General features: G+C 37.0%; 1 long non-coding RNA gene across 1 annotated transcript; it reads left to right on the top strand.

Annotated features, from left to right (window-relative positions):
- Positions 1-165: 165 nt before the first annotated feature.
- Positions 166-12,976, top strand: LOC110268596. Its single transcript, XR_002356833.1, has 3 exons — positions 166-176; positions 1,562-1,565; positions 12,776-12,976. It is a non-coding gene; the product is annotated as an uncharacterized LOC110268596 (long non-coding RNA).
- Positions 12,977-13,858: the final 882 nt, after the last annotated feature.

Raw genomic sequence — 13,858 nt, forward strand, 5'->3', positions numbered from 1 at the left:
ATTTAAACAAAACAAAGAACGAAGACAAAGCAGAGAAGAAATGTTACCTACGGTTGGGTTACCTCCCAACAAGTGCTCTTTAGTGTCATTAGCTTGACATGTTGTTCTTCACTTTCTTCCTCTTCTTCCAGTTTGTTAAGAGGAATGACCTTAAGAGGGGAGAAGATTCAGCTAGTGTCCCTTGTCTTGGCCTTTCCTCAGCAAGCTTCCTTTTGCAAATGGCTTGATTAATCTTGCTTGCTGGATCAGGGACAGGATTAGTGTTCTTGCTAATTGCCTTCACTCCTTTGAGTTTAAAACTTGGTTGATGTGTGATTATTGGAGTTATTTCTTCATCAAGAGCTTCTTGCATTGGTGGTTCCATGAGCTCTTCCTTCATGTACTTCTCTGCCACACTTGAGTGTGAATTTTCTTGAATGACTTCCTCACCTTCTTGCTCCTCCACTCCTTTCTTTGCACCCAACATTTGACTTAATAGTTCTTTTATGGAGGAGGTTTGTTGTTCTTCCCAAGATTTCTTCATTTCCTCTTCATATTTTTTTATCACAGATTCAAGGGAAGTTTGTGAGGGTTGTGAATGTCCATGTTCCTTTGTCACCTCAAGTGCAGTTTCATTTTCAACCACCTCATTCTTCATTGAAAGTTCACTTGATGCAGTAGCCTCCTCATCTTGCTCTTCCACTTTATCCTTCACATCCATCAATTGGTCTTCATTTTCCTTGCTTCGTAGTTCTAAGTATTTCTCTGTGTCTTCCAATTGCTCATCCGTCTCCTGAGAAATGATTTCTAGTTCTCTCCAGAATTGTTGTTGTTTCTCCACAAGTCTGTTGAATCTAGACTCAAACATTGAGAATCTTTGGCTCGTGGAAGTTTGTGTTGGTTATGAGTCTTGGGATGGTTTTTGTGTTGAAGCATAGTCAAGTGATGAAGAATTTTCAGATGAAAAACTGGAAGGTGAGGTTGGACAGTTTTGCATAAGTGAATTGAAGGCACGTTCAAGTGAAGATGGCTCTTGATAAGTGGAATATGGGCACTCAAATGTTTTCTGGTTTTGCTCCTCCCAGCCACCATTAGAATAGCAGCTTGCATCATTTTGTGGTGGAGGAAGATATCCCGTATGATTTTCTTGCTCATCTTGTGTTTCTGAAACAAATCTCCATGGATTGGAGTGCTCAGACTTTGTATTTTCTTGGTGATATTCCCAGCCACCATTAGAGATTGGTGATGGTGGGTAATATCCCATAAAATTTGTTTGATCATAAGATGAGTTGAACTCCATTTGAATTTTGGAAAACACAACACCAAGGAAAATTGAAATTACTCATATCAGATATGAGAATTTCTTAGTGAGGCAATAACTCAAACACCTTGGTTTCAAGAACAAAAACAAAAAATGCTTAATCTAGACTTCTCACCCACTTAATCATTGTTGATCTAAATCAATCCCCGGCAACGGCGCCAAAAACTTGATGGTATTTTTGTGGAAAAATGAATTTCCAAAATACCAAAAACTCACCGGCAAGTGTACCGGGTCGTATCAAGTAGTAAAACTCACTTAGAGTGAGGTCGATCCCACAGGGATTGATGGATCAAGCAACTTTAGTGGGTGATTAGTTTAGTCAAGCTAACATTGAGTGATTTGAGTGACAATTGAAGTAGCAGAAAGTAAATGACAAGAAATTATAAATTGCAGAAAATAAATTGGACAGAAACTTAAAGAGCAAGCCATGTAAATTGCAAGAATCTTAAATGACAAGAAATGTAAATTGATGAAATATAAAGGGGAATGGGTGCTGGAAATGTAAAATTCAACAGGAACATGTAAATAGCAATCAAAAAGAGAAGTAAAAGATGCAAAATCATGCAACAGATCTAACAGAAGAGTAAAATGCCTTGAAGAATTGTAAAGACAGAAAAGCAATGCTTAATTTGCAGCAATTTAAAAGAATGTTGAAGATCTCAGGAGTGGAAGAGACTAGAAAGCAAGTCTAGATCTCAAATCCTTCCTTGATCCAACAATAAACAGATTGAAGAATAAAGACAAATGGAAGCAGTAAGAGAACTTTGATTCAAATTGAAATTCACTGAAATTATGCAGCAAGGCAAACAAAGTGAAATCTCAGAGGGAGAATGAAACAGAACTCCTTCAATTCTCCACCCAAGATTCAAAAAAACAAAGAAAAGAAAACTAAAGAGAGAGAGCTCTCTAATGCTGATGCTCCCTAGTGGAGCCAACCCCTAATCTTTTCTAATGGAGCTCCCCTTGAAAATGAGAGTGATGCCTTTATATAGGCTTTTTACAAAATAAAAATGAAATTGAAATGAAAAACAAATTAAATGAAAATCCCAATTCTAGCTTGTTCTTGTGCCTTTGAGTGATGATGTGGGCTTGGCTTGTTTTGGATTTGAAGAGAGATGGATCTAGTTGGCCTTGGTTTAATTGATGAAGAATTAAATCTAATTTGATTTTTAATTGAATTTTAGACCATGGTGCAGCTCCCAGGGCAAAGCTCAGTTGGAAAACCCAACTTAGCTTTCAATGCCTTGCTTGTCCAATTTTGTGCGTGCGTCCCAGCCTTGGCCGTGTCCCATTGTGCGCACAAGGCTTGCTTGGTGCCTTTGGTCCGTGTCAAAATGTGGGGAAAAGGGGGGAAGTAGTGCTCAGTTGGAAAAACCAACTGAGCTCCCCTTGTGGCGCCTTGCTTTTGTCTTCAAGGTCCCAAGTTCAACTCTTGGTGGAAGAAGTTTTGTGAGCCTTTTCCTTGAATTTTCTTGAGTGGGAGCCCGATAAAGCTAAGTTGGAAAAGTGAACTGAGCACTATTTTGCTCTTGCCTTGCTTTCCTTGTGTCTCCCCCTTCGAGCCTTGGTGAAGCCACTTTGGTTGATTTTTTTGCTTATTTTTAGCCCTTAAAGATGCATTTCACTCGTGCCTCAATTTCCTGCCAAATATGGACTATGATATATTGTTGGAAAGCTCTGAATGTCAGCTTTCCAATGCAACTGGAAGCACATCAATTAGACGTCTGTAGCTCAAGTTATTGCCCTTTGAAGGAGGCATGGTCATGCTGTGAACGCCCACTTTTAACTTAGCGAAATTTCTTGCCTCCAAGCACATTTTTCTTGTACGGCAAAGCTAAGTTCACCTAGTGAATTGAGCTTTGTGTGCTGATTGTTCATGCTTCCTTGATTTGGTCATGGGCCACGCTTTTAAAAGCGTCGCCTAAGGCTCCAAAGTGTGCTCCAACTTCAAAGTGTGCCCCAAAGCTCTTTTTGTCTCCTTTTTAGCTTATTTTGTGCTTCTTTTTCTTCTTATTTCCTACCAAATTTATAAAATTAAAAGATCAAGGAAATAAACCATTTAAGCATAAAAGAATGCAATATTTAAGCACTAATTATCAATTTCTTGTATGAAAAAGCATAGAAAAACATGACATGGTGACATGTCATCAGTCGTATCAAGTAATAAAACTCACTAAGAGTGAGGTCGATCCCACGGAGATTGGTAGATTAAGCAACTTTAGTTAAATGTAGATTTAGTCAAGCAAACATGGTTTTGATTTCATGAGATTTGTGATTTTTGAACATAATTGCAAAAATTTAAATGGCAAGGAATTTAAAGAACTAGAAGAGAGAAAGAAGATGAAAGTGAATAACTAAAACTTAAAGTGCAGGAAACTTAAATGACATGGAAAATAAATTGCAAGAAAGTAAAGGTTGCAGAAATTCAGAGAACATAAGAGTAAATAACAAGAACTAGAGAAACAGAATCTAAATGACAAGAATAATAAATTGCAAGAATGTAGAAGGGAATTGGGTAATGGGTATTCAAACAACTAAAAAACAAAAGAGATGAGAATTAATGATGGAAAGGATCATTAGGGATCAGAGATGCAAATTCTCATGAATTGATGTTGATCAATTCCTTCTCAATCATGGGTATAGATCCATGGCAAATTGTGGGTAATTGAGTTCCAATCTCTTGGTAACTCAATTTTCTCTCAACACAACCAATTGCCACTCTCGTGATCTAATTGTTCATGAGAAGAGATGAAGTTCATTTTCTAATCCAAGCCACACAACTTCCAGAATCTCAACTAAGGGAGGTTACATCTCACATACCAACCAAAGTGTATTGATCAAGGAAATCATGAAAGGAAGAACTCTAAACTGAACTATGTGACTCCTTTCTCAAATTTACCACATAATTCATATAGATTAATCCCTCTCTCGATGGTGATTGAATCTTTGAAGAACAAGAGTTTCCTCTTGGATTAACCACTTGAATTAAGAAGGAAAAGAAGAGTTATCAATTCATTCAAATGAGCAGAGCTCTTCCCCCTAATGAAAATGGGGTTTAGTGAATCATAGCTCTAAATTCAACAACCATTGCAAAAGTAAACATGAGAATTGAGTAGATAAGAATGAAGAAGATGAAGAAGAAGAAGAAGATCTTAAAACTGTAATTCAAAGTTGCAAGAAAAACAAAATAGAAAATCGGTGAGAAAAGTAAAAAGTAAAAAATGCTAGTGTAATAGAAAATTTTCTAAGTGTCCAAAAGAAAAAAAAATAAAAAGTCTAAAAAAAATCTAAGAGAGAGCTCCCTATTCTATGAAACTATGGCCTTTATATAGGCTTTCCTAAATTACAAATTGAAATGAAATTAAAAACAAATTAAAAAACAAAATCGCCTTCTCCTCCTTGCCTTGGCAACGTGCTCGACCTTCTTTGGGCTCATTCATGCCTCCTTGAATTTCAACTTCATGTTCTTGTTTTTGGAGCCTAAAGATGACTCTGATTCGAGCTTCCATTTCATGCTCCACTATAGACTATTATATATGTTTGGAAATCTCTGAATGTCAGCTTTTCAACGCAACTGGAATCACTCAATTTGGATATCTGTAGCTCAAGTTATGCTCGTTTGAAGGAGACAGGGTCAGGCTGCCAAAATCGCACACGTTTTTGGTGAAAACGCCCTTGTTTCCAGCGTTGGTAACGCCAGCTTTTGAAGCTTCAAAATGAATGCCAACCCCATACTATGATATATGGTTGGAAAGCTCTGGATGTCTACTTTCAAATGCCATTAGAATCACCCCATTTGGAGTTTTGTAGCTAAAGATATACTCCATTGAAGGAGGTAAGGTCAGGCTGCCTTGTTGGAGTTATTGTGGATAACGCCCCTATATCTCCAAGTTGGCAACGCCAGCTTCCTCTCCTGGACAGCCTCCATGCCTGGGCGTTGTCACCAAACACTCCAGCTCTTCCTGGAGTTGGCAACGTGCTCGACTCCTCTTCAAGGCTCCATGTTTGTTGCTTGGCGTTGTCATTGAACACGCCTATGTTTCCTGGCGTTGGCAACGCCAGCTTCTCTTCCTCCTGGGCCAATTCTTCTAGCTCAGCGTTGCCTTGAATAACGCCTATACTTCCCACGTTGGCAACGCCCTCGAAGCTCCTCCCTGGCCAAATTCTTCTAGCTCAGCATTGCCTTGAACAACTCACCCTTTCTCCAAGTTGGCAACGCCCAACTTGCTTCTCCAGGGCTGCCTTGCGTTGCCATGAAACACTCACCCCTTCCTCCAAGTTGGCAACGTGCAAGTCCTCTGCCTCCTTGCCAAGCTTGATGTATTCTCAAGGCTTCTTGCTCCAATTCTTGCTCCATGACCTTCTTGCTTCATTACCTATAATTAACCAAAGAATTTGCTTCAAAGTTTTGCCATTCTATGCAACAATTTTCAAGAGATTCATTCATGCTAATTCATTTGTCAACTCCTTGAATTCTTTGCACAAATATGGCCAAATTCCACCTAGTTCTTGGTTCATGAATGCATGGAGAAAAAACTCACAAAATTGCTTGTTTATTTTAGTAATAATGAACGAAAATGAACTAAAGCTAACTAAACTAACTAGTTAAAATAGCAAATATGCGAATGCATCAATAATGCATCACACGGACAATTGACTTTCTTTTGCTGCACTTATTCACAAATTAAGAATAAGTTAATAAAAAAATTTAAAATTTTAATTTTTTTATTCTCCAGATAATGCTGCACTTGTTCACAAAATAAGAATAAATTAATTAAAAAAATTTAAAATTTTTTATTTTTCAATTTTTTTAGTTTTTGAATATTGTTGGAATTTTTTATTTTTCTACTATTAGAAAAAAAATTATTTTTTAGTTTAAAACTTTAAACAAAATTAAAAAATTTACAGATTTTTTGTTTACTGGATATTGCTGAACTTTATTTTATTTTTCTAATTAAAATTAAAAATATTTAATAATATAATTTAAAAATTAAAAATAAAAAATTTAGCTTTTTAAAATTTTAAATTTTTTTAAAATATTTTTTTTATCTTTTTATTCACCGGATAAGACTACACCTGGACAGTTGACTTTTTTTGCTGCACTTGCTCACAAATTAAGAATAGATTAATTTAAAAAATTTAAAATTATAATTTTTTTATTTTTTGAATAATTTGGAATTTTTTATTTTTTATACAAGTAGAAAAAAAATTATTTTTTAAGTTTAAAAATTAAAAAAATAATTTTACAACTCTGTTATTTAACAGATATTGTTGGACTTTATTTTATTTTTCTAATTGAAATAAAAAAATTAATCATATAATTTAAAATTTCAAAAATAAAAAATTTAGTTTTTTAAAATTTTTAATTTTTTTATTCTCCAGATAATGCTGCACTCAGAAAGTTGATTTTTTTGCTGCACTCAAGCTTTAGCTCAAACTTTTGGAAGAGTTGAAAACACCCTGGATGGAGCAAAAGCTTGCGCCAACGTTTGCCTCAAGTTTTTTGGCAAACGTTGGCGCCACACATACAGACCCTGGAGGAAAAAGCTTGAGCCAACGTTTGCCTCAAACTTTTTGGCAAACGTTGGCACCACACATGCATACAAGGGGTATACTTCCAACATGAATAACTTGAGCTACAGAGCTCCAAATGAGGTGATTCAAAAAGCAATGGAAAGTAGGAATCGAGAGCTTTCCAAGCATATATGGCACTGCATGGTGGACACTAAAATTGAGGGAGAAAACTGCTCCGAAATATGCATAAACGAACATGGTGGCAACCTGCAGTGAGGCCAACTGACCTCTGCACCTTCGACGGAGTATAACTCGAGCTGTGGAGCTCCAAATGATGCTCTTCCAACGGCATTGGAAAGTAGACATTCAGGGCTTTCCAACAATATATAATAGTATGGGGTGGACAATGCGTTTGAGCCTCCAAAATCTGGCGTTTTCGACCACGTTTGAGGCAAACTTTACCTCAAACGTTGTGCACCAAAGCCAGCGACCCTGTCCTCTTCAAAGGAGCATAACTTGAGTTGTAGATGTCCAATTGAGGTGATTCTAATTGGGTTAGAAAGCTGATATTCAGAGCTTTCCAACCATATATAATAGTCTATAGTGGGCATGAAATTGACAACGTTGACAAGAGGACAAAGTAGCGCCACAAGACATGCAAGGGAGGATCCACGTTTGAGCTAAAGTTTGACCTCAAACTTTAAGCCAAACGTGGATGACAGCAAAAAGAGCAAGCTGCTACAAAAAGCTTGAGTCAAAGTTTGCCTCAAACTTTGACTCAAACTTTTTTTGGTTCATGGTCCGGTTCAAAGCTTAAATATTTCCCAAGGTCAAGAGCAATCAACAGAGGCTATTTTCAACCCAATTCCATCAAGGCCAAAAGCCCAATTGACATCACTCAAAGGCATAAGAAACAATTTGATTAGGAATTTTATTTTCTTTGTAATTTGCTTTTCAATTTCATTTTCATTTGTCATATTTGTAAAAGCCTATAAAAAGGCATCATTTTAATTTTAGAAGGGGAGCTCCATCAGAGAGCACTAGGGAGCATTAGGATTTGAGAGTTCCCTCTCTTAGTTTTCATTTTTGTTTTGAATCTTGGGTTGAGAATTGAAGAAATTCTGTTTCAATCTCACCTTGAGAATTCTCTCTGTTTACTTGTCTGCATAATTTTAGTGAATTTTGATTTGAATCAAAACTCTCTTTACTGCTTTCCTCTCTATTTTCTTCTGCAATTATTCTCTGTTGGATCAAGGAAGGAATTGAGATCTAGACTTGGTCTCTAGTCTCATCCAACCCCTGAGATCTTCAACCTCTCATTTAGATTTTGCAATTGAGTTATATTTCTGTTTTGCTTCTTTAAGAAATTTTCCTTCTCTGTTGAGATCTATCGCATTTTAATACTTCCTCGGATTTATTGCTCTGCATATTTCCTTGTTTACATCCCAAATCCTAATTCCTTTTATTCTTCTTGCAATTTAACTTTCCAGTTACTTGATCTACTGCTTTCTTTTAATTTCCAGCACCCACTCCCCTTTACATTTAATGCAATTTTATATTTCTTGTCATTTAAGATTTTACCAATTTACATTTCTTGCTCTTTAAGTTACGTGCCAATTTACATTCTGCAACTTTAAATTCATTGTCATTTACTTTCTGTTGGCTACAATTTCACACAATTCACTTCAATGTCAGCTTGACTAAACTAATCACCCACTAAAGTTGCTTGATCCATCAATCCTCGTGGGATCAACCTCACTCACGTGAGTTTTACTACTTGATGCGACCCGGTGCACTTGCCGGTTAGTTTTATGTGTTTGGGATTCGTTTTTCGTTTTCCGAAAATACTCATCAAGTTTTTGGCGCCGTTGCCGGGGATTGATTTAGATCAACAATTATTAAGTGGGTGAAAATTCTAGATCAAGCATTTTCTTTATTTTTGTTCTCTGTTCTAAGTTGAAACCAAGGTGTTTGAGTTATTGCCTCACTAAGAAATTCATCTCTGAGATATGAATTTTAATTTTCCTTGGTGTTGTGTTTTACAAAACTCAAATGGAGTTCAACTCATCTTATGATCAAACAAATTTTATGGGATATTACCCACCATCACCAATCTCTAATGATGGCTGGGAATATCACCAAGAAAATACAAATTCTGAGCACTCCAATCCATGGAGATTTGCTTCAGAAACACAAGATGAGCAAGAGAATCATATGGGATACTTCCCACCACCACAAAATGATTCAAGTCATTATTCTAATGGTGGCTGGGAGTATCACCAAGGAATGAAAGAGCATCACCAAGGAATGAAAGAGCATCCACCCTCACATCCTAATTTCTCATTTGAAAGATCTTCATCACTTGATTATGCCTCAACACAAAGTTTTCTCCAAAATCCAAAGAAGTCATCCCATCAATCACACAACTCATTCCACACCCCTCAACACAACTTCACCACAATACATTCATGTCACCAAAATTATTCTCAACCTTCATCTCTTGAACCAACAGATGAGGATTACCTTCAAGCCATTGAAATACACAGAAAACTCGTGGAAAGATACACAAAATCCCCATCCTGGAAAGAAATCGTCTTCAAGAAGATGAATGGGCCCTTAGAACAAACAAGGGGGAACTTAAAACCATCAAACAGTAAGGATGAAGACCAATTGATGGATGTGAAGGATAAAGTGGAAGAGCAAGATGAGGAGGCTACTGTATTAAGTGAACTTCCAATGAAGAATGAGGTGGTTGAAAATGAAAATGAACTTGAGGTAACAAAGGAACATTCACAACCCTCAAAAACTTCCCTTGAATCTGTGATCAAAAAATATGAAGAAGAAATGAAGAAATCTTGGGAAGAACAATAAACCTTGATGAGTATTTTGGAGGAAAAATGAATTTCTCCCAAAACACACAATTCTAACCGGCAAGTGCACCGGGTCGCATCAAGTAATAAAAACTCACGGGAGTGAGGTCGATCCCACAGGGATTGAAGGATTGAGCAATTTTAGTTTAGTGGTTGATTTAGTCAAGCGAATCAAGATTTGGTTGAGAGATTTGTGATTTGCAGAATTTAAATTGCATAGAAAGTAAAGGGAATGGGTAATTGACATGAAATTAAAGAGGACGAGAATTAAATTGTTGAATCTTAAAGTGCAAGTAACATAAATTGCGGAAACTTAGATTGCAAGAAATGTAAATTTGGATTTGCAGAATTTAAACAAGGAAAAGTAAATTGCATTAAACAGAAGAGTAAAAGGGAATTGGGATTGAATCGGATCCGAAACAGAAAAGTAAATGAACATATAAAGCATTCCCTTGTAATTGTTCTTGTTGGATCTAGGAAGGCATTGAGATCTAGACTTGGCTTTCTAGTCTCTGGGTCCTGAGATCTGATTTCCCATTTCAATTCTCTGTTTACTGCTTTATATGTTCATTTACTTTTCTGTTTCAGATCCGATTCAGTCCCAATTCCCTTTTACTCTTCTGTTTAATGCAATTTAACTTTTCCTTGTTTAAATCCAAGCCCCAATTCCCTTTACAATTCCAGCCGTTTACATTTCTTGCACTTTAAGATTCCGCTATTTACATTTCTTGCATTTTAAGTTCCTGCTATTTAATTTCTTGTTCTTTAAGATTCAGCAATTTAATTCCCTGTTCTCTTTACTTCCATGCAATTTAATTTCTGCAAATTCATCAGAATTGCTTGGGGATCCCCGCTGCCACCAAAAACCGCCACTGATGTCTAGGTCTGCTTGGTAAACTCTAAACCTTGCTTCAGCTTCTTTGTCTATTAAGTCGATTTTCACTGTTAGAGTGGTTGCTGAGGTTGTCTGTGTCAGGGGTCACTGCAAGTTTCTCTGCCGCCGCAGAAAGTCCATCGCCATCTCGTTTCTGCCGCCGCCTGAACCACCGCCAAACTTTCTGCAGTTTGGTTCAGTCATTATTCCTTCATTACGGTAAGAGTTTACATTTTAGAACCTTTCAAAATCTGTTCTGCTCCTAGTTTGTGCCACTATTCTGATTATTGTTGGCGTCTCCATTGCCTTAATCACATGGAGTGAGGCTAATGCTGCTAGGACGGGTGTCTAGGTCTGATTTCTGTTCTTCTGCCGCTGAGAGCCAACACCAGAGCTATTCCTAATGATTCTGGTCGGATATCTTTTTCGATTCTAGGCCATTTACATGTTTTACTATCTTTGTCATGCTTGTTCTGATTCGATTTTTGATACATGTCCTTTGTCTTGGGTTTCTGGAAACTGTTTCAGTCACTGTAATTGCAATTTATATTAACACGGCTGTTGTAAGAGGCGTCGGGGCTGTTGCTGTTCCCGTGGGGGGTTATTGTTATCACTGTCGCCATGATTTGAAAGAAAAGGAAATTATCACGATTAGTTACGTGGACTCAGCTAACTGAGGTAGGGGTTTTCTTAAAATTTATTTTATAATTCAGAGTTGTGATAAATAGATATTGATGCGAAAAGATATATTTCTGTGATTATATTTGTCTTGTGGATGTGTTGGTTTGTTGGACTGGATTATTGGATGCTTGATTGCGTGAGTGGTGTATGGTTGTTGATAAAAACCGGTTTGAAATGGTATTTGCTTGATTATTATGAAAAGTGGATTTTTTCTTGGTTTTGGAGTTTACTTAGTAATACAAATGAATTGATTCTGGGGCTGGTCTGATTTTATAAATGGATTACTATTTGAGCTGATTTGATTTTAAAAAGAGTTTTACTGTTGGAATTGGTTTGATTTAAAAATAATTTGGTATCGGAACCGGCTCAACTCTGGAAAATGTTTGAGATTTGGAAATGGTTGAAAAAGATTTGAGAAATGTTTGGATGGGACCCGAAAAGGGTGGCAGTATCCGAGTTTTAGAGGAGATGCTGCCGAAATTTTATAAAATTGGAAGTTCCACTTTAAGTATTATCTGAAAAGATTTGGTTTTAAACATTACATGTCTTAGGGTTGATTTGTTTATCAAAGAAAGAAATATGTTTTGAATTGGGGTTGTCAATGAGCGGAATGGAGAGAAGGATGATAAAGATTTTCTTTAAAATATGATTTTTGAATGAATTTGAAAATGAGATATGGATTGGTAAATGATGATGATGTTGAGGATGTCGAGAATGTTGATATATGGATTGAGAATGTTACATGAAGGTTAATACCATGGCTTGATAAATGATTATATACTGATTATGAGAATGAAATGGCTTATGAATGATGATATCTGAGATACGAGGTTCCCTGGATTAAGTGCCGTGGCTTGCTACCACGTGTACCAGGTTGAGAACTCGATATTCTGTTGACCCTACGATGTAAGTGTGACCGGGCACTATATAAATTTCCGGGAATGTTACCCCCATTGAGCAATATTGATTATTTGAGAAAAAGCTATGCATAGACTCTTGGGGATGCACGTCGGGGGACAGTCTAAGTACAATTCAGACTTGTCGGGTTGGCTGGATAACCGACAGATGAGCCTCATCAGCCATAGGACAGGCATGCATCATATGCATTTGTATGCTTTGCTTGAGTTTGAACTTGTTTGGGTTTGCCTAATTGCTAAACTGTTCTTAACTGCTACTTGAACTATTTGCTGTAACTGCTATCTACTTGTGTTTTCCTTGTATGTCTTGTCTGTGTTTGTCCTGGCGTGCTACATTTGAGAATGAACTTTGGTGCTGAATTAATGATGGTGTTGTTTGATTGCGTGGTTGATTTCTGATTGAGATTTTCCTATAAGAAAAGGAAGATTTTGGATTTCTGAAAGATTAAACTTTGTTTCCTCGAAAAGGTTTTGAATGATTGCCTATTGTTTTCTTTTAAATATTCATAAGGCAATGATAATCACTAAGCTTGAACGCAGATTTCTTATTAGATATCTTCTTATGACAACTTTGAAACTCCGTGGTGAGACCGTGTGGTTAGGTTCTCACCCCCTACAGCTTTACCTTTTCAGGAACCAGATGAAGAGACATAAAGAAGAGTTATACTGAGTTTGGTTTATATGCTGTTGTGTTAAATAGATTATTTTCTTCCCTCGTCTTTGTTATTACAAGTTTGTAAGAGGGATAGAAGTTGTATGTTCTATATGTATATTATATTATGAGATATTATGTAAGGAGTCTTGTATATGAATCTATGCCTGCTTGCATTTTTCTTAAGATAAAGTATTTATTTCTGATTTTCAAAGAAATCAGCGATACAGTGTCGAGTCACAGGCTCCTATTTTAATAGTTAGTATGTAAAGTAGTCGTAGTACCTCTTGCTATCAGAGTAGCGCAACCGGAAACGTGACTTCTGATAGTGAGGGTGTTACAATACCCAATTTTCATGAACAAGATGAAAGAACTCTCAGGAGGTTAAGAAGAGCTGAAAGAGGGAAAAACATTGTTGGAGAAGAGGAATCAGACGAAGAATTCCAAGAGATGGAGGAACATTTAACCAATCCACCAGGTGGAGAAGACAACAACAATGACAACCCACCCCAGAGGAGAGTTTTGGCTTCCTATACCTTTGCAAATCCTAGACATTGTGGGAGCAGCATCTTGGCTCCAAATGTCAATGTTAACAATTTTGAACTCAAACCACAACTCATCACCTTGGTTCAGAACAATTGCTCTTTTGGTGGAGGACCACTTGAGGACCCACACCAACATTTATCCACTTTCTTGAGGATATGCAACACTGTCAAAACTAATGGAGTGCCCCCTGACAGTTACAAGCTGATGCTATTCCCATTTTCCCTCAGGGACAAGGCCACTCAATGGTTGGAATCTTTTCCAAGGGACAGCATCAATAACTGGGATGATTTGGTAACCAAGTTTCTTGCCAAATTTTATCCTCCTCAGAGGATTATAAGGTTAAAGGCTGAGGTTCAAACATTTACATAAATGGAGGCCGAACCTATCTATGAGGCATGGGAGAGGTACAAGGCTCTGATCAGAAAATGTCCCCCTGCCATGTTTAATGAGTGGGAAAAGCTTCAGAACTTCTATGAAGGCTTAACACTGAAATCCCAGGAAGCT

Source organism: Arachis ipaensis, unplaced genomic scaffold (assembly GCF_000816755.2).
Source record: "Arachis ipaensis cultivar K30076 unplaced genomic scaffold, Araip1.1 Aipa481, whole genome shotgun sequence".
In the NCBI taxonomy this organism is placed as follows: domain Eukaryota; kingdom Viridiplantae; phylum Streptophyta; class Magnoliopsida; order Fabales; family Fabaceae; genus Arachis; species Arachis ipaensis.